The 25,146-nt window shown below is 43.9% G+C and overlaps 2 pseudogenes; one reads left to right on the top strand and one right to left on the bottom strand.

The window, feature by feature from the left end:
* Positions 1–5,215: 5,215 nt before the first annotated feature.
* On the bottom strand, positions 5,216–11,203 carry LOC147430334 (uncharacterized; annotated as a pseudogene).
* A 6,107-nt stretch (positions 11,204–17,310) lies between these two features.
* The window catches only part of LOC147430333 (uncharacterized), a 41,124-nt pseudogene continuing 33,288 nt past the window's right edge, over positions 17,311–25,146 (top strand).

The raw sequence follows: 25,146 nt of genomic DNA, 5'->3' as shown, positions 1-25,146 counted from the left end.
GTTTGTGTGTGTGCGCGCGCGCGCGAAGGTTTCTGCGATGGCAATCACTTCTGAAAGGGCACACACATGATTCTCAAGATTCATCGCAGCGGGAGAGCAGCAAACAGGGCAATGAAGGTCAAGCGTGAGGAATGGGGGGCGATGTTATGATACTGATTATGACAGCCAGCCTGTCTACAAGAAGCGTTTCTACAAGAAGCTACTTTTGCCCCCATGGAGTTTTCGGCCTCTTGATGAAAAGGAAGGGACCTCAGGGCAAGGCTTTCGTCCACTATTTGCCACTTTATGGCGTCAACATGGAGCATGTGACAGAATCCTCTCTTGATCAGCTCCAACTCTGTAGACCCCCAAGGTCCTTGCTCACAATGAGGCCTGCGCATTGTGACTTTGGCAACCTTTGAGGAAATACAAAAGCCACTATGGCTTCTTCGGTATTCTCATAGAAGAGTAGAGCTCCACCTAAGCCATGCTAGATAGAGGATGTGTGGAAGTGGATCACGCATGCAGGCGGTGCAGACTGAACAAGCAATCGGAGGTGTCACTAGTGCTGTTTGTGGTGTTTGGGAGCTTCAACCGTGCGTGAAGCTTCTACAGACCCTCACGAGGCTGCGTCTCCCTCTCGCTGCCTTGTCCCGATTTCCCCTGCTCTGTCCCGTCACACGCTTGCCCTATCCCACCTCAACACTACTCTTCCCCTGTCGTGCCTCAACACTGCTTGCGTCCTTTGTCTGCAGCACGCCTTCACTGGAAAGCTCAATACCCAACACAGAGAGAGAGAGAGAGAGAGAGAGAGAGAGGGTTCACACCTCCTCTAATTTGTGGTTATTCCCAAAATACCTCTCTAATTTTAAAACCTCCCGATAAACGCCACCAAAAATTCCCAAAATACTCTACAATTTCTTCTAATTTAGCCTTGCTTGGAAATTTGGGAAACAACATTTTTGTCTAACAATGTTCTCCTGTCATGACCGCCCATGACATTTATAACCTAGTAAACATCTCTAAAAACAAAAATTTGAAGTTTTTTGCAACTTTTCATAGGAAATTGGTTTCTTCCTCAATAGAAGATGATATAACTAGGATTTGATATGGTATTGTGGTCTCTTAAAATGAAATTGATCATCTTTTTTAGACACCAATGTCTCTACTTGTGACTGCATTGGTAAAGAGTTTGGTCTAAAAAACTCAAAAATAACTTTCCCTTGTCATAAATATAAGTATATACAAAAATGGAGGCTAACCCATCCCAAATGGTACAAGGATATATTAGGAATTTTTGAAATTTGAGGGGTACTTTGCGTATTTCCAACAAATTAGACGCGTATTTTAGTAACTTTTCCTTTGAAAATATCATTATTCTCAGTAGATTCTATGTTTTGAGGTTTATGTAAGATCATGCATGCATATCTCCTATTTTGCCTTACTAAAAATCTCTATTAATGAAGAGTCCTTTCTAAGGAAATCACTAGGATACTAGCATTTAAGTATGCCTCAACTTCACATACTTGTTCGGAGATAGAAGGGTACTAGTCAGAGTTATACTTTGCCACCATAGTAGTGCACACCCTTGTCAACACATTCCCCTTTTTAGGAGGCACATGAGAGAGAGAGAGAGAGAGAGAGAGAGAGAGAGAGAGAGAGAGAGAGGAGAAAGTTCATAAGGCCACAAAAATAATAGATAGGCTCCATAATATTCTTCGAGGGGTAGATCATATTATAATTATGATCAAGTCTAGCATCTTGATGTATCGTTCCAAAGTTCTAATTGTTTTTGGAAGAAACATGAATGAGCAATTTCTACTAGGATAATTGGTGTCCACAAAAAAAGGTACAAATTTTGTCAGATAATGGCTATTATTTTGGTGGAATAAGCTCAGTTTTTGGTTTGCTCAAAAAAACTTGCTCGGTGTTCGGTAAAACTCCCTCCGTCCTGCCAGTTGTCCTTGTTGCAAACTCATCAACCTCCAGGATGTCTTATCATAAACCAGTCAAGGTTAAGAAAAAATACAATGAAGGGTAAAAAAAATAACATGAAAAATAGGATAGAGTTTACCTCCTACTCCTTGTCGTCCTCCTCCCTGTTGCCCTTTCCACCCAAGTCGATGCTCCCTTGCACTGCACCTACGAGCTTTGGATCATCAAGGTGGGGGTTACGCAGCGGAGTAGGCATCCTAGCGGCCTCAGCCTTGGCTTATGTGGCCTGGAATTGTTCCTCATCCACGTGAAACTACTCTACTGCCAGGACCTCTGCACACACAAGTGCAATAGTGTCAATAACAGAGTCCCCAAGTGGCAAGAGCTTGCTTTCAAGGGTATTGGCGCACTGTCCAAGGAAAATTTGGTGCTGGTGCATAGCAGGCTCAAGCATTCATCCATGCGTAGACCAAATTCTTTCTCCAAGTCATGCATAAACATATACTCCTCCTTATCCACTACCACTCACGAGAAGTGGCAGATTTCTACCTCTAGGATAGCCTCATCCATTAATGGTAGTGGCACTGGCGTGTCACTAGGGCCAGCCACAACGATGGATTTCTCAACCACCTCCTCGAGCCCCCTGGGGTACTTAAGACATAGTGTTTGTCCTTCCAGTGCAAGGTTCAATGGGACAGCCTCCTGCTCTGTGGTGTCCTTGATAAAGGACCCAACCTAAAGGTGTGATAGGTGGAGCCCCTCCAAATTAGGTTCCTTGCTCACAAAGAAGATGAATGTTGCGAGCCAAGAAAGGTACTCCCCCCCCAACTTTGCACTTCTCGAGTGCTAACACCCATGGGGCTTGCTCGTCCAAGAAATGGCCTGCGTTGGCAGCAATTTCTTGGAACCGTCTCAACCACTTGAAGAATGGGCAATCACCTTTGTGTATGTAGCACAAAAGATCGCAACACACCCAGATCCCTGCATGTGGGGAGATAGATATGGAATATTTTATGATGTGCTCCTCTATGAATGCTGAAATCTCGGAAAATGCATCCATGTGAAGGGCAATTGTGTCATCAAGGTCGGGGAGACGAGTAAAGAACGTGTGGAGGTTCAACTTCCCTTTGTAGCTGGTGTCCTAAAATAAGAGGATGAAGCGTGACAAAGGGGTGGATGTGGGTGCATATGCAAAGGCTGTGGAGGCGTCCATGTTTAGCCTAGGGTGAAGATGGAGAGTGGAGGAGCTCAAGTGTAGCAAAAGTGAAAAGTGTGGATGAGTTATGGAACCCCCCTTTTATAATGGTCCCTTTTTTAATGAAGGCACTTTCCCCAATTTAAAAAAAGGCACTTTCACCAAACATGAACTTTCATCTCAATGTGAAAAATTATATTCAAAGTCATAATTTGCCGAAGCAAAGCATATTGATTACATTGGGGATTTTTTTCCCAAACTGCAAGAGATACAGAGCACTAGGAAAAATATGGACTCTCCATGGGCCTTGTAAGAATCCCTAATTTCAAGGAAGCCTGCCAAGATTAAGAGGGACAAAGGCTTTGAATGGGGCTGTTTTGGTAGGGTCTCCTCCACCTTTGACCACTAACAAGGTAGGGGGAAGGGGGCGGGTAACCATTTGAAAAGTAGGGAAGGGGGGGGGGGGGGGGTGGTTAAACCATTTGTAAAGTAGGGGGGTAGGGGGGAGAATTCTATCTTATGTCTCTAGCTTTTTGGTCAACTTGTAAGTGGCCTCTTAACTCTCCCATGCCACCTAATCAAATCCGTGGGTCAAAGAGGTAAAAAAAGTGACTTTTTTCAAAAACTTTCAAATAAACTCTATTTCCCCCTAAAAAGTGGCCCCAACATATATACATATAGAAAAAAAGATTTTTAAGCTAAATTACTCATAATTCAGCATTTTTTGACTCCCTCCAAAACTTTTAAGAAATTCCCCCCAAAATTGATCACCTTCCCTCCTAATCTAAGCTCCTCTCCTACACCCATCCCCCTTGCACCTTCACCTGCTCTGCTGCACCTACACACCCATCTCCTTTCCATCTCTCCATCCTTCAAGCTCCATCCTACAATGCCTCTTGACGATATGACCAATGTCCCAGCAAGCTCTTCATGCGGTAGGTCTCCAGGGATTTTCCTGCGCCTACCTCAAGAGGAGTTAGGTCATGGAGCGAGCTTTTTTTTTTTTTTTTTTGCCACCCTCCTTAGCTCTACTTCCTCCTCCTTCCTCCTCTTTCCGCCCATGTGCCTCGTCCCCTCCACTTGCTTCTCCTCCTCCAACATCCTCCCTCCCCTCCACCTTCTTCCTGCATCACCTCCTCTAGCCACCATCCTCTTCCTCCTTCCTTATCCATCTCTTCTACCTCATTCCTCTCTCTCTCTCTCTCTCCTCTTGTCCCCCCCCCCCCCTCTCTCTCTCTCTCTCTCTCTCTCTCTCTCTCTCTCCTCAGACCTTCACTCTTTTCCTTTTTCACACTATTCCGCATACCGCCCCCCACATTGCAAAATGTTTTTTATATAATTGAACCAAAAAGAAAACAATTACTCTGACTTGGGTGCATGTTCACGCTATCGCATGCTAAATTCATTTAGGCTACAATATTCGCACTCTCTCTCTCTCTCTCTCTCTCTCTCTCTCTCTCTCTCTCTCTCCCCCCTTTTCCACACTATTCCGCATACCGCCCCCCACATTGCAATATGTTTTTCTAACCCCTATACCCCCCTCTCTCTCTCTCAATCTATCCATCTGCTACTACCCTCTCTATTCTCCTCTACCCCACCAATCCCGACCCCTACCCCCACTTTGCCATGTGGTTTTTTATGCAATTTACCAAAAAAGAAAACAATTACTCTGACCTGGGTGCATGTGCACGCTATCGCATGCTAAAATCATTTAGGCTACAGTATTTTCATTCTCTCTCTCTCTCTCTCTACCCTCCTTTCCTCCAATGTATCTCTCTCTCTCTCTCTCTCTCTCTCTCTCTCTCTCTCTCTCTCTCTCTTCTGTACATATCTAAAACCAAATAGATTAAAACAAAGATAGAGAGTGGATAGTAATAAGTGACCCAAATAACTGTATTTATTTGATGACGTTAACAGCTAAACAATGATGTGTCCATAATTATCTTGGTCCCTCATCACATGTACATATCTAAATCCAAATAGATTAAAACAAAGACAAAAAGAGGAGACTAAATAATGACCCAAATATTTTTATTTATTTAATGACGTTCAATTACAATATAACAGCTAAACGTTGCTGTGTACACAATGTTCTTGGTTCCCTCATCACATTTTAGGATATGCCATAACCGCATCTCCTCCAAGACCAAATGTCGCATCCATTGTGTGCTCAACTTCCCCACCATGCGCTGCAGAAACTACAATTAAATTTTGGTTAGGGACAACGCTCTTAGCAAAAACTACAGCAATATTAAAAGTTAACTAAGAAGCCGTAGAAGACAGTATTTGAAACCAATCACCTATTAAATGAATCCTATGACACACATTGCATACCCTGTTTGAAAGGCGTGTTCTTGATATAATCCGTTGCTAACCTAGGATATGCATGAAGACCTTCTAGATATGGGAGTAAATTCATGAGGAGCACATTGTCGTTGCTCGCTCCATTGTAACTCCTTACTGTGACAAGCGTATGTGGTGGGTTTTCAATTGCCTTCTCAGAATTGTCATCTACTAGAATGGTGTCCAGAGGGTCCTTGATGTATGAGGCTACCAATTGAAATCTAAAGTTCTTCACAAACACCAAATTGAATTTTGGATGCTTGCCTTCGCAGTGCCTCTCTTCACAATGTCCTTGATGCAGACAAAACTTGAAAAATGTCTCACCATACCCAGCCTCTTTGTATTTACTCTTAATTAAATTGATAATGGGGGTCAGATTTTGCTCTTGTATGGAGCTCCAAAGCCCTACGTCAAATAGCTCAAACACCACTCTCAACAATTGCAATATCCTTGGTCGCAATGACACACCCATTCGGCCTACATTTAGAATATTTACAGCGTGGGAAGGAGCACTTTCCCACCTCCACCGTTTCAACAGGACACCGTTAACATCGAACACTATGAGTTTCCTTTTCGCATGGCAAGAAGGAAGTGTGCCTGTGCCTTCACGACGATCAATTACCAAATGGATCTTACTTAGCATCATATTAGGAGGGATACATAATTCAGTCTTTCACACTAATCGAGGAAGAAAGACACTTACCATTACATAGATGTTCCAATTCTTCCATTGACTCTTGTCGATCTAGCAACAGTACATGTCGACCCATTCGTAGCCCCGGACGTGCCAGAAGACCGCAACCAACATACATTTGTAATACTACATTACCCTCCGCTATATAGAAAGAGAGTAGCTTCTCGTGTAAAGTTGGACTTCTCTCCATGCCCCCTGAAGAGAAATCATCATTCTAAATGTATGAATGGAAATTTAGATAAGCAAATACAATGGAGGTGAACTTTTTGAAAACTCACGGCATACCTCGCCAAGGACAGCCATCCGTTTTGAGTTGCCAATGACTGGCGTTGTAGTAATCAAACATAACGTCCGAATCAGGATTTCGATTCAATCTATAGGCACCAATTTTGCGGAATACAACGATTTCCAAGCATTGCATCTGTGGGACTTAAGACTCATAATGAGGAAGGAATCTATCACGCACTAATTTTCCAAAGAAAGCAAGTAGTTTTACCTACCGTAACACCACCACGGAGGCTGAATGGAGTAGCACACAGGACGATAGTTGTATGGTCAAGATAGTACCCATTTTGATTTGCTAGGCTCGATAATACCCATGCATGTTCTCGACGACATATCAGCACTAGATTTCCCTTCTCATCAAGATACTCCCTGGCAATACCAAAAACCTTTTGGATATGATTTATTTCGAAATGGTTCCATTTGGGGATATTGGGTGATGTTATCCCGACGACGCTTGTGTTGGTTGGTAGATGACAAAATATTGCATCGCAACCTACATTTGTTGTCCCGCCTCGCACCCGAAAGCTTCGCGTAGCTACTATAGCAATTTTTGTGAGTAGGGCACCTACATCTCCTTTGCCCGTCTCATCAGCTGCTCCCATAGGATCAATAGATAAAACCGCTGAATCTGATTTTAAAGAAATGAATATCCAGTTAGTAAGGTGAGACAATAATACCAGGAGTACCTCTGGTTGTTAGCATACCAGAGCTATGTGCCATTGAATTCTGCGCTTCATCGGGAGGGGGAGCGTTGCATTGCACGTTGCATTGCACCATGACATCTAGATATAACAAGCAGGTAAGTGATTGTATTTTAAATACTTAAAGATATCGTCTCTTTGTTGCTACACACTTTCTCACCTCCAACAAGAAGAGCAGGCTCCCCATGATGACCAGTCTCTGCTACATTAGACAATCCTGTTGAAACTTCGGTTATTGTGACGTTCGCATCATCTGCATCCACCCACTACAATAAATACATTGCTTATTGCACAACACATACCACAATCAATCATTCCATACTTACGAGGTAGACCGATAATTGTCTCCATTTCATTAGAGCGTATGGAATCCTGCAATCCTTCACTTTCAGTGGTCGCCTGGCGGTGTAAATGAGCAGGCTCTATATTAATTCCAATCTCTGTGCACTGTCGTTGTGCCTACTCAGGTGCCTCGTCATGCGAAGGAAGAACATGAGGCTCTGAAATGGAATGAGATGCTGGTGGAGCTTGTTCAGGCTCTAGGAAATGACTATGAGCTTGGTTTTTTAGGCTTCTAGGTGTTAATAGGTTCTCTCCCATTGATTGTGTGTCTCCCTCTTGACGTGCTTTCGGACTTGATGTACTTACCTTGTTTAGAGGCATTGGAGTATCTCTGTCCATTACTTGACCTTTACCCTTCTTCGTGCTGCTCTCCTGTCGAGAGCATATAAATTACACGAGTACTATTAGTTCAACCTTTCCATTTAAGCAACAACAAGGGTGTGCGAAAACTTGCCTGGGTAGTTTGTGGGGCTCTTGTAGGTTTAGCAGTTGGAGAAGGTGGCACATCACTTTTGTCTTCATCATCCTCAAACTCCGAAGGACATTCACCATCGCTGCGCCTTGGTTCACAATCCTCCTCCACCTCTTCTTCGTTATCTGTCTCCTCAGTCACAACATCTTTTCCTTTTAGGGAACGTAGGTTCTTACCCTGGCAAAATTAATTTCACGTGCTGCAGTTAAATCCTCACATGACTAGAAAATAGTTTAACTATGGTTTTGTATGCTTTTACCTCTTCTTGATGTCTTTTAACTCTACTGGTCTCTGCCTCCTTGAACTGCTCCTGCTCGTTGGCGGGAAATGTGTCCTTCGCAAAGTCAATGAAAAGAGGACACTCAACATAAACTTTTTTGGGCCACAATGCTGCACGTTGTTCATCCGTATACATGCATGCAGTGTGCTTCACATTGACCCACTCTTTTGTAACTGAAACTTTATCTGTCCGATCCATGATCCGCACCCATCTGGTATACGTTTGCCAAAATATACTTATTGTCATCCACTCAAATTTTTTTAAGATTTAGAAACCAAGTAGGACAAGATTACCTACCTGTAAAATGCCCGTTTGGCGGCCATGTACCTTTCAATCTCTCACACTCCACTTCAAACAATGTGCCACTGTACCACGATTTCCACTCCGTTATAGTTGTCACTAGGGTGTCGTTTTCAAGGAGGCGGCACGATTTCTTCAGCAACGCATACTGTCTCGTAGCCTCGTTCACAAGTCAATTCCACCATGTCTCTCGATGTAACCAAGTGCGAAATACGGAGTGGTCGTCTACATTATTAAACAACTACGTCATTGTTTACTATACTCTTTTTATTTGAAACATTTATAAAAAAATGACCTTACTTAGCGCTGATTTTAGGCGTGGATATAATGTGGTTGGATCATCGCTAACCAAGGCCCTTAGCACATTGCTACGATGATCGACTGGTAGATCGGCACATGCAAGACTGTATATTCGATCATCTATCAACCACTTTGGTCTCCTACTCCAATCTATGTCCATAAGCAATCTAGCAACAAATGTTAAAATTTTTTAAGCAGCACGTGAATGTAAACTTAATTCCCTTTGAAAGAAACCCCTATTTATCTTACCTCCACCACTCCTCTCCTAAGTTAGGATCCGCAATTGCGGATGCCCGTTGCGTATTTTTTCGGGCTTTCTTGTTAGCCATATAGAATGCGTTACGATAATAGGTAGTGAACTCCTCCGTTGAGAGCTCATTTTGCTTATTGCTCACAGATTGCAAAGCCTTTGTATACTTTGCCTGAACCGTGACATTAGTTCATTCTTTGTTTGATCCACTACATTGTCATGGTGAGAATAACGTAAAGGACAATGAAACTTACCGGATATAGAAGTTGGGATAGCACGATAAGAGGGACCTTGTACCAGCGTCTTCGCAACCCCCCACGCTTATTCATTTCAGCATCTAATTCTCGTTGCAACCATCCTGGAACATCTTCCTCCAAACCCTTAAGCAATGTATCCATGTTGGTTGTACCCATTGCTCTTACCATACATAGCATATCTATGAAGGAAGTTTTTACATAGCCTTTGTCATTAATGCTGTGACAACAAAACTTACACCATTAAAAGACTAGGAAGCGATAACCATGCTATAGCTAAGCTTATCAAATTGACTAGGAAGCAAAACTCATGCTATGGCTAAGCTTATCGATTCAACTAGGATGCGTTAATTATGTTATAGCTAAGCTTACCGATTCAAGCGTGCCACCACAGTGAGAACTTCTCCCTCGTTCTCTTTAGTGACCTTAACATGCAAGCTTCCACACAACAATGGTACTTAGGCTCCTCTTTGTGAACTGCAGAGAAAAATTATCTTGCATAGTTTCACAAAATTCATCTCATCTTGATATTGAGTCAGAAACAAAAGTGTATAAAGTAATCTACCTGTATCATTTTTTGCATTCCATGCCCAAAGACGGTGATTCCCATCCCATGTGTACAACATTTTCCCTTTCAGGTCCCCCCACCCGGATTTATGCAAATGTTTCTCAAAGTCCTCATTAAGTTGCATCCAGATTGGATCCCAGGTTTTCCGAATTGCATGACTAACTTCTACTGAATCTAGATCTGGAGTCCTTATTGAAAGCATGAACCTGGCACGATGTGGAACATATCCATTTCTAGAGAACTCCAAAGCTAGATTGTGCACACGATCTTGCACTGGCCGTACCGCTGGATGTGGTAACAAGCGGCACAAGGGCACTGGTGGCAGTGGTACTTTGCGAGTATCCTGTGTAACCGTACTTGAATAGCTTTTGATCTTGTAGTTTGAAACAGGAAATATTAGAGGAGCATACCATTTTAGAAATTACCAACCTGAAGGCGGTGCAAAGTGTCATCGAGCAAATCCCATTTCAGCGTGGATTTCTCGGTAATAGTAAAAAGACCGCAATCTTCATCCCCCGCATCCTCTCTTTCGTCATCTTCTTCACTTGAGTTGTTCGCAATAGGGGCCTTGTCCTTTGATGACGCTGGTACCTCGGATTTTGTAGTGCCCTTTGCATTGGCTTTCACTGGCTTTTGCACTACTTTCACTTTGGTGACTTCTTTCTTTGTGCTAGCACCTTCCTTTTTCAAAGGAATTCTACCCTTTTTCTTTGGGGGCTCCTAGCTAGGGTCCTCTTCTTTATGTGCTCATGTGACCCGCTTGCTTTCAACGACTTCACTTGCTTGATCTGCACTTCTTTTCTTGACACCCGTCGACTACTTGGCCATAGGAAAATAATTATTAGGCTAGGTTACTGGCAAACAAAGATTAATTTCATGAGTAAATACTGTAATAAACTCCGGTGGCTTACCTCTGCAACAAGAGTCTTTGGAGGAGGCTTTGAAATGCTTGGTTTGGGCATTGCACCCGATGCTATGCTAGTGGCTCTTGGAGCGACAAGTATTGAACCCTTGCCTCCAGAGGATACAGTTCGTTGCCCTTTTGCCTGGACACAAAATTTTCGATGTTTCTTTCAAAAGAGAGCATGTAAGACTGAATAAAATTAAGAGGTCTCATTACCAATTCTCTTATCGGCCATGCCACAACTGTAACCACTGCTGCACCTAAGGTGCACACATCATCGTCATGGGTGGAACATGTGGCAAAATGAGACCGGGAGCTGATGCCGATTGGACGGCTACTCCCAACGTGCCTCTAGGCAACTCTCTTCCATGTAGCTTTTCGTGGGTTAGAGATTGTATCATAATTCCTTTCCCAACTTCCTTGCCCTTGCTTAAGAGCACCACGTGCTCATTCTTGCTAAAAGACAAATTTTTCGTAGCCATCTGTTTTCCGCAAGAAATTGAAACTGTCATCAATGCACAAATGCTATGAAGATGGTAAGCTGTATATTAACTATACTAGATTGCATGTGAATAATGAATCTCAAAAAAACAGAATGCTTCGGCATTTGTTCAAAGTCTGACCTGTACAGCCGAATGTGGATGAATGTCCTCTAGATTTTGTTTTCTCCATTACTGCAACACCTTCAACAAAGTAAAGTGGGTTTTGTTTAGTCTTACATCAACATAGAGAGAGAGAGAGAGAGAGAGAGAGAGAGAGAGGGAGAGAGAGAGAGAGAGAGGACAGGGGGAGAGAGAGAGGAAGAGGACGGGGAGACAGAGAGAGAGGAGGTCCGAGAGAGAGAGAGAGAGAGAGAGAGAGAGAGAGAGAGAGAGAGTGGATGATCGACAGAGAGGACAGGGATGGAGAGATGGAGAGAGAAAAGTAGAGGGTGAGGGAGGATGACCAAAAGAGTACAGGGATGGAGATAGAGGACTGGGAGGAAAGGTGAGGGAGAGCAAGAGGAAGAAAGAAAATTGGTGGGAGGGATACAGGAGGAGGGAAGAGGAGAGAGGTGGAGAGGATGAGGGATAGAGAGAGGATAGCTAAGAAGGGAGGAGATGGTGAGAAGGTAGGGGGTATAGAAGTAGGAGGATGGGATGAGGTGGTAGAGAGGGAGGAGGAGGAAAGAAGGGAGGACCATACCTGTCTAGAGCAACAACATAAAATGGTCCTCTCAATCTTTACTCTTCTTTTTATACTATAGAGAGGGGAGAGAGAGACACACATATAAAACACACTCACACAGACACACAATAAAGGCCGACACACTTAAGAGCATTATCACATGGAATCTTTCTTACAACAGTATAATGACCATCACCACTTCCAGGAATAAGGTGAGCGTATGGGCATTCCTCAACTCGCCTAGCACACCTTCCACGAGTAAATCTTTGCATTCTTTGCCCATACAAATTATACCCTGCTTGCCCACCATGCAAGCACAGCTAGATTGAAGGCTAGAGTCTCTCTCTCTCTCTCTCTCTCTCTCTCTCTCTCTCTCTCTGTGTGTGTGTGTGTGTGTGTGTGTGGTGTGTGTGTGTCACGGTATAATGACCATATAAAATTACCAAACCTCAAAATAAAAAAGCAGCGCTCTCTCTCTCTCTCTCTCTCTCTCTCTCTCTCTCTCTCTCTCTCTCTCTCTCTCTCTCTCTCTCTCTCTCTCTCTCTCTCTCTCTCTCTCTCTGTCACGGTATAATGACCATATAAAATTACCAATATTTTGAGGTTTGGTAATTTTATATGGTCATTATACCGTGACACAGAGAGAGAGAGAGAGAGAGAGAGAGAGAGAGAGAGAGAGAGAGAGAGAGAGAGAGAGAGAGAGAGAGAGAGAGAGAGAGAGAGAGAGAGAGAGAGAGAGAGAGAGAGAGAGAGAGAGAGAGAGAGAGATGGCCCTTGTCGGCTAAGCCCGCTGACTGAACATAAGCTAGCCCCTTGTCGGCTTAGCACGCTCACTGATCTCTCGCGTGCCCATTGATGAACACACTGGCCCTTGTCGGCTGAGGCGGCAATACACGCCAGGCTTGACTGCTGCCCAATTCACGCCATGCTTATGACTGAACATAAGCAACTTTTGAGGACGCTTTAATGAACATAAGCTGCCCCATGCTTTTTACTGAAACGGCAGAGGCGGTGGTCAAGAAACGACAGAGGCAGCTGACTGCTTGAAGCGCCGATCAGGACTGTATTTATTTATTTATCCATGGCTCTTGAAGCACCAATATCCTTACTCTACAGATTCCATGTCTCTTGCAGTCGTGGGCATGGTAACAATGGTGGCCTTGATCACGTCCATGTGTGCGCAGTTGCATAAGAGAGTGCAAAAGAATCTCTTGAAGCGCCAAGTGCAAAATAGGCTCTTGAAGCTCTACTTACTTGATGATGAAAGAGATGAAAATGAGCTCGGCTGAGACAAAAACAAACTGTTGCTCTTGTAGTCGTGGGCATGGTAGCAGTGGTGGGCTTGATCACGCCACTAACAAGGCAAGGCTGCTAAAAAAATCGCTTACAGATTAGCCTCAATTGGGGGCTGCCTGCTGCCGTGCGAGGTGTACTTGTGCCCCTTGTCGTCGACCTCTTGTCCCCCTTGCCTGCTGCCTGCTGCCGTCTACCTCTTGTCCCCCTTGTCGGCTAAGGACGTGTCTGGACAGCAGTCGGCTAAGGCCGTTTTTGGCTTCACAGTAGTCGGCTAAGGCCGTTTCTGGCTTGCAGTCGGCTAAGGCCGCTTCTGGACAGCGCTTCTGGACAGTAGGCGTCACCCCTCTGCGGTTCGATAGAGGACCGCTTGGCGGGTGAGAGAGAGAGAGAGAGAGAGAGAGAGAGAGAGAGAGAGAGAGAGAGAGAGAGAGAGAGAGAGAGAGAGAGAGAGAGAGAGAGAGAGAGAGAGAGAGAGAGAGAGAGAGAGAGAGAGAGAGAGAGAGAGCTTACCTTTTTGTGAGCAGTCGGCTAAGGCCGTTTCTGGACAGGAGGGTGGTAGAGAGAGAGAGAGAGAGAGAGAGAGAGAGAGAGAGAGAGAGAGAGAGAGAGAGAGAGAGAGAGAGAGAGAGAGAGAGAGAGAGAGAGCTAGCTTACAGGTTCGTGAGCATGCGCAGGAATTGTTGGCTTTTTAAGAAAACACAGGGAGCAATAGCGATATCGCTATTTCTCCCTTCATTTTTACTTAAAAGTTGGCCAAAAAATTCAATTTAACCAGGCAAAAATCCCCAAAGTTCAAGATTACATCATCTTTATTCCGTGTTGACAATTGAGATTGTTTTTTGCGATCATGTATAAACTTAATGAAGCAATTCATCTTCAAAGCTTACGTAATCCACCCTAAGCTCCACTTTTAGCTCGACTTAAAAAAGGCAAAAAAAAATCATATTTTTGATTTTTAAAATGCCAAAAGATCATGTCCACAATTGACATCGGTTATTGAGATCATGTTTAAAATGCCAGGAATTTATCTTCAAAGCCTACGTAATCCTAGGTAAGCTCTACTTTTAACAAAACTTTATAAAGGCAAAAAATTTTCATTTTTTTTATTTTTAAAATGTCAAGCTATCTATACAAACCTCTATCCACTCTACCTCAATTCTCTCCTCCAACCTCTCTCTCTCTCTCTTGACTATCTATAACATCCTCTATCTACTCTAGCCCATTTCTCTATCATCTTTCCCTCCAGCTGTCCCACATACCTCTCTCTCAGCTGTACTTACATCCCGTGCTCTGAACACCTTCACCACTATCTCTTTCTCTTTCCTCTATCTCCCCTTCTCATCCTCTCCTCCTATCCCTCACTTTGCCAACACATTCCTCCCACCTCCATCTCTCCTCTCTCTCTCTTCTCTCTCCTCTCTCTCCTCTCTCTCTCTCCCTCTCCCTCTCTCACTTCTCTCTCTCTCTCTCTCTCTCTCTCTCTCTCTCTCTCCTGGAAAGCTCTCATTTCATCGTTCCGTGGGTGGTGTGGGGGTTGGCAAACCACACCACCTATCATCAGAAGGATCTTTGTTGGTTCTATCTGGAGCTGACATAAATGCACCAGCTGGTTATAATGTGTTTGCCCTAGCAAAATCTGTTGAAGGTGAACCGTCAACATTTCCTTTACAGAATGCAAGAAAAGGTAATAGCTCTCCTCTTTATGTTTTGGATGCTAAAGTTTCCACAGAGTATGTTGCATTCTTGGATTCCCCTATGAAAGCTACTACAACACTACAATCAGCCGAAATACTGTTGCTTTCTTCTGATGAAGAGAAAGAAGAGTTTCACTTTGACCCCACCAACAAAACAACCCAAAAATGTGGTGGTCGACCTAGACTCCCCACTACATAGGATGTAAGAAAGACCGGGCACCGATCGTGTGATTCCTTTAGCATAGTGGAGCTAGCGTTAAATCCCAATATGAGATCTCCGAAGCTGAGACCTTGATTGCAACATCAGAATGGGAGTGGGTGGAAGAAATTCCATCAAGCTAAAATGGAAACATGGTGTTTCACTTTCCCACCTCAGCCTAATATCAAATGTCAGCTATGGATGGAATGGAGCAATCAGTGGATGGACATGTGTGGACAAAACCAACAACCACAAACATCAAATTACCACACAATAAGGAAAAGCTATTGCGGAGGTGATTTCGAATGTGTGTTGCAGAGTGCTCGAAGTGTTATCTACAGGATAACCCAAACCGTTCGTCTTGGACAGGTATTCATTATTTTTTTTTTTCATGTACAAGGGAAGAGTGTCAAAATCACAATTGTAGGCATGGAATAACAGTAAACTAATGAGAGACCAATGCCTAAATGGTGACTTGCAAAAGTATGGAACCTTGAAGTGCTTCTATTGTCAACATGTGCCTGTATTCGAAAAACCTGCGACAGCCAGGTATACTACATAATGCCAACCGACAAACGCTATTCTCGAGCCATGGTGCACCAAGGCTTCCATGACCATGATGTCAAACTAGGTTCATCCAAAAGTACATTGCAAGGGTGAAGTCTTTGGTGCTGAGGCCGTTGATTCGCTTGGCATCCAAGCTGGGCCGAGAAAAATCCAAATGGAGGTGGTTAAGCTTATTTTCCAAACTGTCCTTCAACCTTCTTCAGGTGAATGCACTTCGCTTGGACAAGTAGAGTTGTCAGTTCTACTTCAAGAAATATTTCCTCTTGTTAAAAGCCAAAGGTATGGGAAATGCATTTTAATATACTTAATAAACTTAGAGTCTTATATATTTCTAAACTTTCATGATGTTCTACACAAAATTAAGAACTGGGTGCATAAATTTCATGGGGAGTCGAGTGCTCGTGGAGAGGAGTCATTGATAATTGACTTAAAGAGACACTTGACATTTGTGTTTATCCACGGAATGCTTTTTCCCGGTCAATCTGATAGAGAGGAGGATAGATGTTTTGTATTCAAGATGTCGACAACAGGTCTTGGCTCAGGCATAGATCTTGTCAATAGAATGCGAAGAAATGGAAATGGAGATCTAAAAAGAGCGTGGGTTTGCTTTGATCACGTTAGACGGGTAGAAGGATGGACAACCATGGCAGCCCATGTTTACAATCCAAGGCAAGTTTTAATTTAATTCTTTTAATTTTATGTTCAATACATCCTACAACCTATTCTAGAACAAATTCTAGAATACTAAACACATATTGACACATACTTAAATGTTAATGTGGCTTTGTCTTGATGTTCAGTGTCCAAGAATTAATGACAATTGCCATATGTGAGATGAAAGAAGAGGACACTATAGCACAGATGATATTTTGGCAACAAATGATCATCGTGCTAGAGCGCAATGGGGTGCCCCCACCAGATTTTGCTGGCTTTATGGCAGATGAAGCCCAAGCAAACTGGAATGCGGTGCGTGCAATTTTCAATGGAGGTCTGGATATGGTGATGAAAGGTAGGGAGAGATCATGCCTTTTCCATTGGGAACAAAGTCTAGGGATCCACACCACAAAATATGTTCTCAATGCATTTCAAGACGAGCACAAACGACTGTGTCGACTGTGGTGGTGCGCGCGTAGCAGTGAAGATGCAGAGGGCCAATATCGGCTCATTCGAGCTTGGTGGGAAATAGGAAAGGTGGTAGATGGGAATCTAGGCCCAATGGAGTGCTGGTTGAGTTGGTGGCATGTGAGGTACCCTCATTGGAGGAAGGAAATTGTTGGTGTAAGTTTTCAAATTTATTCTACAATAGTTTGTAGGATGTCCATTTAATTAGACCCTTCATGATATCAAATAAGTAAATTTATTTATTTTTTTGTAGGATTTAGATGACTATTGCATCGAGGTCGTCCCTCGAACAAATCTCTCAGAGTCACGTCACGCTTCATGGCTAGCAGGCGAAGGTCACAAGCCTAAAATTTCTTTGTACGATGCAATAGTTTCGGATATTGGGAACACTCTTCTTCAACAATCCAAAAGAATGGCACATACAGAGGGTAAGTATATAGGAAGCGGACCAAGCATAAGCAAGATGATAGACAAGGCACCTTCACAACAATTTCACACACCTACTCCATCACAGAGTAGCCGTGCTGTGAACGATGCAATTAGAAGAACTGATCTTCCAAAGGCGCCAGAGTTTTTTGGAGACCGGGTTACAACGACAAGGCGACGCAAGACATTCGGCAATGTTATAGGCGAGGAGGAAAATAGTTCACACAGGCCAGAGTATGTCACTCAAAATGTTGCTCAACAAAGAAAGGCTCGAAAGTTGTGCATTTGGAGATGCATCACAGGTAATCCAAGATAAGTATATGGACGAGGAGAATGAATGGGTGACAATTAGGGCCATCGAGGTTGACATAAATGACACCATGTGGGCAATCCGCAGGTGCAAACCGGGGTCTAAGTTCACTTGCCAAGGAAAAATCAAAGGAGGAAAGTGCAAGAAAAAGGTGAATTTATGCAAAGAGGGAACAACGGCACCAAGTTTCTGGGGGAAACGCAACTGGGAGGGGCGTAACAATGAGACATGGGTATGGTTTTGTAGTGATGATGTCAAACATGTGTGGGATGTTTGTCCATATATTGTAATGCGGCCTCCAAGCCCCACTTGAGTGGCCAGTGGCACAGGGCACGGACTTAACAATGCATGAAGTAAAGTCTTTGCAGCTAGCGGGGTTTCATATCGCAACAGAAACTATGGAAGTTCAAGGGCAAAGGCGTGCCGGCAGGTATAGGACAGGTGTTTCTGAAGAGGCATCGAAAAGGATCGACAATGCTTTAGGACTAGAAAATGGTCATCGAACAAGTGGAAATGGTAAAGATGGTAATCGGTAAGCATGAAGTCTTCATTGCAGTAACACCAAACTCGAAGTTACGTGGTGGAGAAAATATCAAGTCACAGTAGCTAGGAATCCTAGTTGTACTTGCAGAGACTTACAAAGGAGGTTAGGGGAAGGAATGACCTATGTGGCTTGCAAACACTTGTATTATATCTACTTGAGAGTGTTTGGAATGGACATAAACAACAACATGTTCATCCATCAGTCTAGTCTGGCTGATAACGAGCTCAAAACTTTATTGAGTGCAAAAAGACTGTTGTAATAATGTAGCATTTTTTGTGCTATCACATTTACCTTGAGTTGTGCAAATGATGATATTTTGTTTTGAGTTTTCAACAAAATGAATTCTTTCATTGTTGTCTTTTGATATGCAATTAGTGAATGTGTGATGAGAGAGAGAGAGAGAGAGAGAGAGAGAGAGAGAGAGGGTAGAGATAGACAAGTGAGAGAGAAAGAGAGATTAAATAAAGAAAATAAAGAGAGAGACAGATTGATAGACAAAGAGAGAGAGAGAGAGAGAGAGAGAGAGAGAATTCTATCATTGTTGTCTTCTGATATTCAATTAGTAAATGTGTGATGAGAGAGAGAGAGAGAGAGAGAGAGAGAGAGCGGGGGTAGAGATAGACAAGTGAGAGAGAAAGAGAGACTAAATCAAGAAAATAAAGAGAGAGACAGATTGATAGAGAGAGAGAGAGATAGAGATAGACAAGTGAGAGAGAAAGAGAGACAAAATCTGCAAAATGTGGATGAATGTGGATGAGAGAGAGAGAGAGAGAGGAGGTCCTTGAGTAGCGATAAAGAAAGAGTAGCGATAGAGAAAGAAGGAGGTCCTTGAGTAGCGAGAGAGAAAGAGGGAGGGAGGGAGGGAGGGAGGGAGAGAGGGCGCGAGAGAGAGAGAGAGAGAGAGAGAGAGAGAGAGAGAGAGAGAGAGGGAGAGAGGTCAGCTATGACTAGTGAGAAAGAAAGAGAGAGGGAGGGAGAGAGAGAGAGAGAGAGAGAGAGAGAGAGAGAGAGAGAGAGAGAGAGAGAGAGAGAGAGAGAAGACAAGTGAGAGATAAAGAGAGAAAAAATCAGCAAAATAAAAGAGAGAAACAGGATGAGAGAGAGAGAGGAGGTCCTTGAGTAGCGAGAGAGAAAGAGAGAGGGGGGGGGAGGGAGGGAGAGAGGGCAAGAGAGAGAGAGAGAGAGAGAGAGAGAGAGAGAGAGAGAGAGAGGGTAGAGAGAGAGAGAGAGAGAGAGAGGAAGAGAGGAGAGAGAGAGAGAGAGGAGTTCCTTGAGTAGCCCACTAAAATGAAGAGTGGGAGGAGAACCAGCGGCAATGGGCGGTGGTGGTAGGAGGAGGAGTGGCAGATGGTGATAGTGAGCTAACACCACCAACCACCGGTGGTGGACTAGGGTGTTGGTTGTCATGGGGGGTAAGGGGCGGCAATGGGTGGTATAGGTGGTGGAAAAAAAAAAACAAAAAAAAACTCGCTCTAAAGCTCGCTCCATAACCACCCCCCTCAAGAGTATGTTCTGACAAAGAAGACATGCTTGGGTACATTACCTTCAGCCAACGAACGCCGCGCTCAAGGGGAGAAGAATGTGGATCTCTGGACAGAGGGATGCTTGTACCCAAAGGATCCTTCTCTCAATGTCCATCTGCCTTTTACAAACCTTCCATCACTGTTGCAATATGTTGGAAATGGAGAGTAGGGCTTGTTGGGCTACTGCAAGAGACTCAACAGACACGAGATTGCTCGGTCCGGGATCTACTTGCGTCATTGGCAGTTGCTGAATCGGAGTTTCCACAATCTTTAAGATCAGATGCAAACAGCTACTAGTGCGCTCGAGGAGGCAAAGAGCACCATCGCAACCAAGGAAAATGAAATTAAAAAACTTGAGGATACTCTCTCACACATGAAAAGTACTGCCATGGGAGGTAGGGTGAGGAAATGGAAGTTGTCCAAAATTCAGACTCTTGCACCACGTGGTGGGGCAAGAAAACAAAGGGTGACAGCTATGAGGTAAGATGTTTTGTCCCTCATGTTGTTTAAGTCTAGTACCGCTCATCATTGTTGTTTTGGGTAGTAGGAACTTCGTCCAAGAAACGTGCGACGGCAAGAATGCGTCAGCTCGGGCATCTTTACTTTGTTCTTGTTTCAACAAAGAGGACTTATTGGGATGCTTGATGCTCCAGAGGCAAAACACTTGAAAGACACAATCACTAAGAGAGTTCTTAGTGATTTTTCTAATATTGTCACTGACCTAGATGTTTAGGATATTTGTGATGCTGTTGGGATTAGTATGAAGGGCTATCAAGCAATACATCAAGTGTTAAAAGATGCATTAAGAAGCCGAGGAGTCACGGAAAACCTATTCCCACTTCCTCACAGAGTGGCGTTTGCCAAGAGGGTGTCAAATGAAGATGTTGTTCACCGATTAGGGGACTACTTGTATATTGAGGACACAATGTCTCTTCAGCAGCTCCGTAGCAAATCGCAAGGAAGGAAGGGCCGCGGGAAGGGAAGCGGTGCTGTTTCTAATAGTGTGTTGTGGACCGAAGGCTTTGTTTACACCAAATTCAACAATATCTTTGTGGACTTGATATGATTGCAGCAGTCCATGGTTGTTTTCTACAATTTGAGTGATGCAAGTTAGTTTAGGGTTGACTACATGCTCTATGATGTGTCATAACATGCATTCTAAGGCTTTATATTGTTGGCAGTTCTTGAAGGCAAGCTTGTGTTTGTGCTGAAGTTGGATGAGTGTGTAAAATTGTAAAAGGGATAAAGTTGGAGAGAATGAGCATCACGCTTATGAATGAAGCCCTAGCTCATGCCAAGCAATCTTGCAGTTCGATTGAAGTGACAAAGCCCTCTTTTAGTGTGCAATCAGAGAAGAATATATGGTGGCTTGGTGCAATTGAAGTTCCGAAAGAGACACATGAAGTCGTTGCATGGATTTTTAGTAGAATCCCATGGGTCATAGAGGTCATTAAAGCTCAAATAAACGGTGAGAAGCTCATGGTTCCAGGGCGTGGGGAGTTTGATGTTGAATGGCATTTAGGTGGTGATCTAAAGACCATAAAGTACATGCTTGGATGCAAACAAGGTGAAAATTCTTTACTTCCCTACCCATTCTGTGTGAAAGGGCACAAGACAAGTCGAGCAACTCTAGTGGAAGGTCAGGACGAAGATAATGATGATCATATAAATAGGGAGTGGCAAACTTCGGTTCTTTCATGTGATATACTAGAGGTGCCCAATAGGGATAGCAAAGATCCTGGGATAATTCTTAGGATGTTCACATATTTAATGACCCATATAAAATTCTCCCTAAATGGATCACTTATGTTCACATCACATTGATGAATATTATAGGATGCTCAAACAATCAACAATCAACATTCACTACGAAACCAGAGACCTCACTACAATCAAAAGACTCCTTGTAGGGGGTGGAGACGCTCCTTAATGAGATTGGATGTCACCGATCAAGGGTGAACATTGTAGCAGAGACTTGTAGGAAGAAGACATATGAGGTGGCACAGAAGGTTTCCATGAATGGAGCCAAGGCACGTTGATTTTTCAAGAAGATGTCCAAGTCTCCGATGCAGGTACCCAAGGCAAGTGTCGATCTACCAAGTGAGAAGCGGTGGGAGTTGTGGAAAGATTTGTGTTCATGCACGACGGACAAAGATCCCAATGTGGAGGTTGCTAACCAACGCAAGCTAGTATGGTCATTCTTTCAAAAGGTTGTGCACCACCATTGAGCAGCGAGAGGAGTTCAAGAAGGTGCTTTATGAGTTCACAAAGGCCGCTAAGGACGGATGGTCTGAAAGCAAGATTACACACTACATGGTTTGTTTTAACGGACTTAATAGATATGCAATGTTTGAAAATGCAACTTCTCTATTGGCTTATCTCCTTTTTGGTTGTTTTAGCACATTCTCTATGCGCACGGTGCATACTTTATGGACCGCTATGGTTCGCTTGATATATGGAGTACACAAGGCATGGAGAAGTCCCACTATCAAGCAAAAGGAGTCTACTTCAAGAATACTCGGCATGGTGGTGGTGTTCACACTCCAACTACCTCCAAGAGATGTTTAACTGGTTTTTTACGCACACCTTTGGGAGAAATCGCACTATTGAGAAGGCAAGAGAGTCGATGCTAGAAAAGCAGTTATGCAAGGCCTCCCATACTGCAACATCCGAGAAGTGGAAATGCTCGCGAGCGGCCCTAGGCCATGAGGCTTGGCGTGCAACTAAGTATCAAAAAGGCAGCGTTTGGGTGTCGCATCAACCGTCTGCATGATCCAGGTTTACTTGTTAAATTCAATTGGTTTATTTGAGCTTTTCACTTAATTGGCCGCATAGTGTGAAAGGGACCAAATCTCAAAAACCCCTATTTAAAGGTTGAAAGCGCTCATTTTGTCATTTTCCATACTAGGTGCTACCATGGCAAGAACAAAACAAACGGCAAGGATTGCATATCCAGAGGGCCGGGATGGCCAATGAATCCAAGCTACAGCAACAGAAGCTGGAACTTCACAAGCTCAAGGTGAGGTTCACACAGAAGAAGCTAGAGCTTCAAATCAACATGGTGAGTCCTCTACAGCAGCAAAAGAGAGAAGGAAGCATCTCCTTGTTATCTAATCATCGGACTCCAACGATTCTGAGGGCAACACGACGGATGAGAGAGACCAAGGCAAAGAAACAAACAACCAAAAGCAGCCGCCGTCAGAAGGCTCCGAAGAGATGCAAACGGATGAAGATCCCCCATGGGTTGGCGTCAAAATACAAACTTGTCCCGCTCACATGTCTATTGGGGGTAAGACACTCCCTAAAGGGAGTGGACCCACACCATCACATCCGCTCAATAGTGAAGAGCATGAATCAGATGAAGAGTGGGTGGAATCGGATTATGAGGTGTTGGAGGTGCCTGTGCGGCCGAAAAAGAGAAAGAGAATTGTCTACAAGAAGAGGAAGCAAGCTGCCCCAACTCGTGCAACAAATGCACCTCCCCGTCGAACTCAGAAGGTGCAAAAGCCGTGCTTTTGTGGAGATTCGCCACTATCAGAACAGCACCGAGCTCTTGATTCGGAGGGCCCCTTTTGCAAGGGTTTGCAAGGAGGTTTTGCAAATGTACAACACTCAGTTTTGGATGGGCACCGTGGCCATAGAGGCAATCCAAAAGAGGCACAGACCCGTCCGCCTGCCACTTGTCCTTGCTACAAAATCATCAACCTCTGCGACGTCCTGTCATAAACCTATCAAGGTTGAGAAAAAAGACAATGAAGGATAAAAAAATAACATGAAAATTAGGATAGAGTTTACCTCCTACTCCTTGTCGCCCTCCTCCCTGTTGCCCTTTCCATCCAAATCAATGCTCCCATGCACCACAACTACGAGCTTTGGATCATTAGATGGGGGGTTGCGTAGTGGCATAAGCATCCTAGCAGCCTCAACCTTGGCATGCGTGTCTTGGAATTCCTCCTCAGTCACGTGAAATTGCTCTACTTCCAGGATCTCTGCACACACAACTGCAATAGTGTCAGCAATAGAGTCCCCAACTGGCAAGAGCTTGCTTTCAAGGGCATTTGGCGTATTGTTTAAGGGAAATTTGGTGTTGTTGCATAGCACACTCAAGCATTCATCCATGCGTATGCCTAATTCTTTCTCCAAATCATGCATAAACACATGCTCCTCCCCATCCACTACCATTGAGGAGAAGTGGTTTATTTTCACCTTTGGGAAATCTTCATCCGTCGATGGTAGTGGAACTATAATGTCACTAGGGTGAGCCACGACAATGGATTTGTCTATCACCTCCTCAAGCCCCTTGGGGTACTCAAGATGAAGTGTTTGTCCTTCTGCTGCAAGGTTCATGGGGTCAACCGCCTTCTCCTTGGTGTCCTTGATGAAGGACCCAACCTAAAGGTGTGGTAGGCGGAGCTCCTCCATATCAAGTTCCTTGCTCACCAAAAAGATGAATGTTGCCAGCCAAGAAAAGTACTCCACTCCCAACTTGCGCTTCTTGAGCGCTGACACCCCTAGGGTTTGTTCATTTAAGAAATGGCCTGCATCGGTGGCAATTTATTGAAACCGTTGCAACCTCTTGGAGAATGGGCGATCACCTTTGTGTATGTAGCGCAAAAGATCGCAAGGCACCTAGATCCCTGCATGTGGGGAGATAGATACATAATATTTTATGATGGGCTCCTCCATGAACGAAGAAATCTCGGCAAATGCATCCATGTGAAGGGCAATTGTGGCGTCAAGGTCAGGGAGACGAGTAAAGAAGGTGTGGAGGTCCAACTTCCCTTTGTATTTGGTGTCCTCGAGGAAGAGGATGAAGCGTGACAAAGGGGTGAATGTGGGTGCAGATGCAGAGGCTGTGGAGACGTCATGTCTAGCCTCGGGTGTAGATAGAGAGTGGAGGAGCTCAAGAGTTGCAAAAAAGAAAAGTGTGAATGTGTTATGTGGCCCCCCTTTTATAATGGTCCCTTTTTAAAAGAGATTTCTTCCAAAAGAAAAAAAGGTACTTTCACCAAAAACTGATCTTTCATCTCAATGCAAAAGAGTATATTCAAAGACATGAAATCATGTTGATTATATCGTGGATGGTTTTCAAAATTCCAAGAGTTACAAAGTTATAAGGATATCATAGTTCCATCCATGCCCCATTCCTCCTCAACCTTCAATTTGTCTTCCATTCTCTTCCCAATCTACGTACATTCATTACAATAAGCATCCAATGATCGAGAAACTATGATGTATTGAAAATGTGGTGGAAGGATTCTCACCTTGTGACCTTGTAACCAAAATGGCGCTTGTTGAAGGGCCTTAGAACCCATAATAACCAAATGTCCTCGCATATTACTGAGAGTCCAATGCTTGTTCACTTGGACTGCCTCCAAAGCATCGTTGGGCATCCTCATTGCAATGTGAAAGCTTGCAATAGTGCTGTCTGCACTCTGTAAGGGAGTCCACACTCGAAGCTTGCACATCCAACGATCATAGGGAAATATTGTGTAC

This window comes from Adiantum capillus-veneris, chromosome 22, assembly GCF_014529385.1.
Source record: "Adiantum capillus-veneris isolate H3 chromosome 22, ASM1452938v2, whole genome shotgun sequence".
Lineage (NCBI taxonomy): Eukaryota > Viridiplantae > Streptophyta > Polypodiopsida > Polypodiales > Pteridaceae > Adiantum > Adiantum capillus-veneris.
The sequence above is the reverse complement of the archived record's forward strand: the minus strand, read 5'-3'. Positions and strand labels throughout refer to the sequence as shown.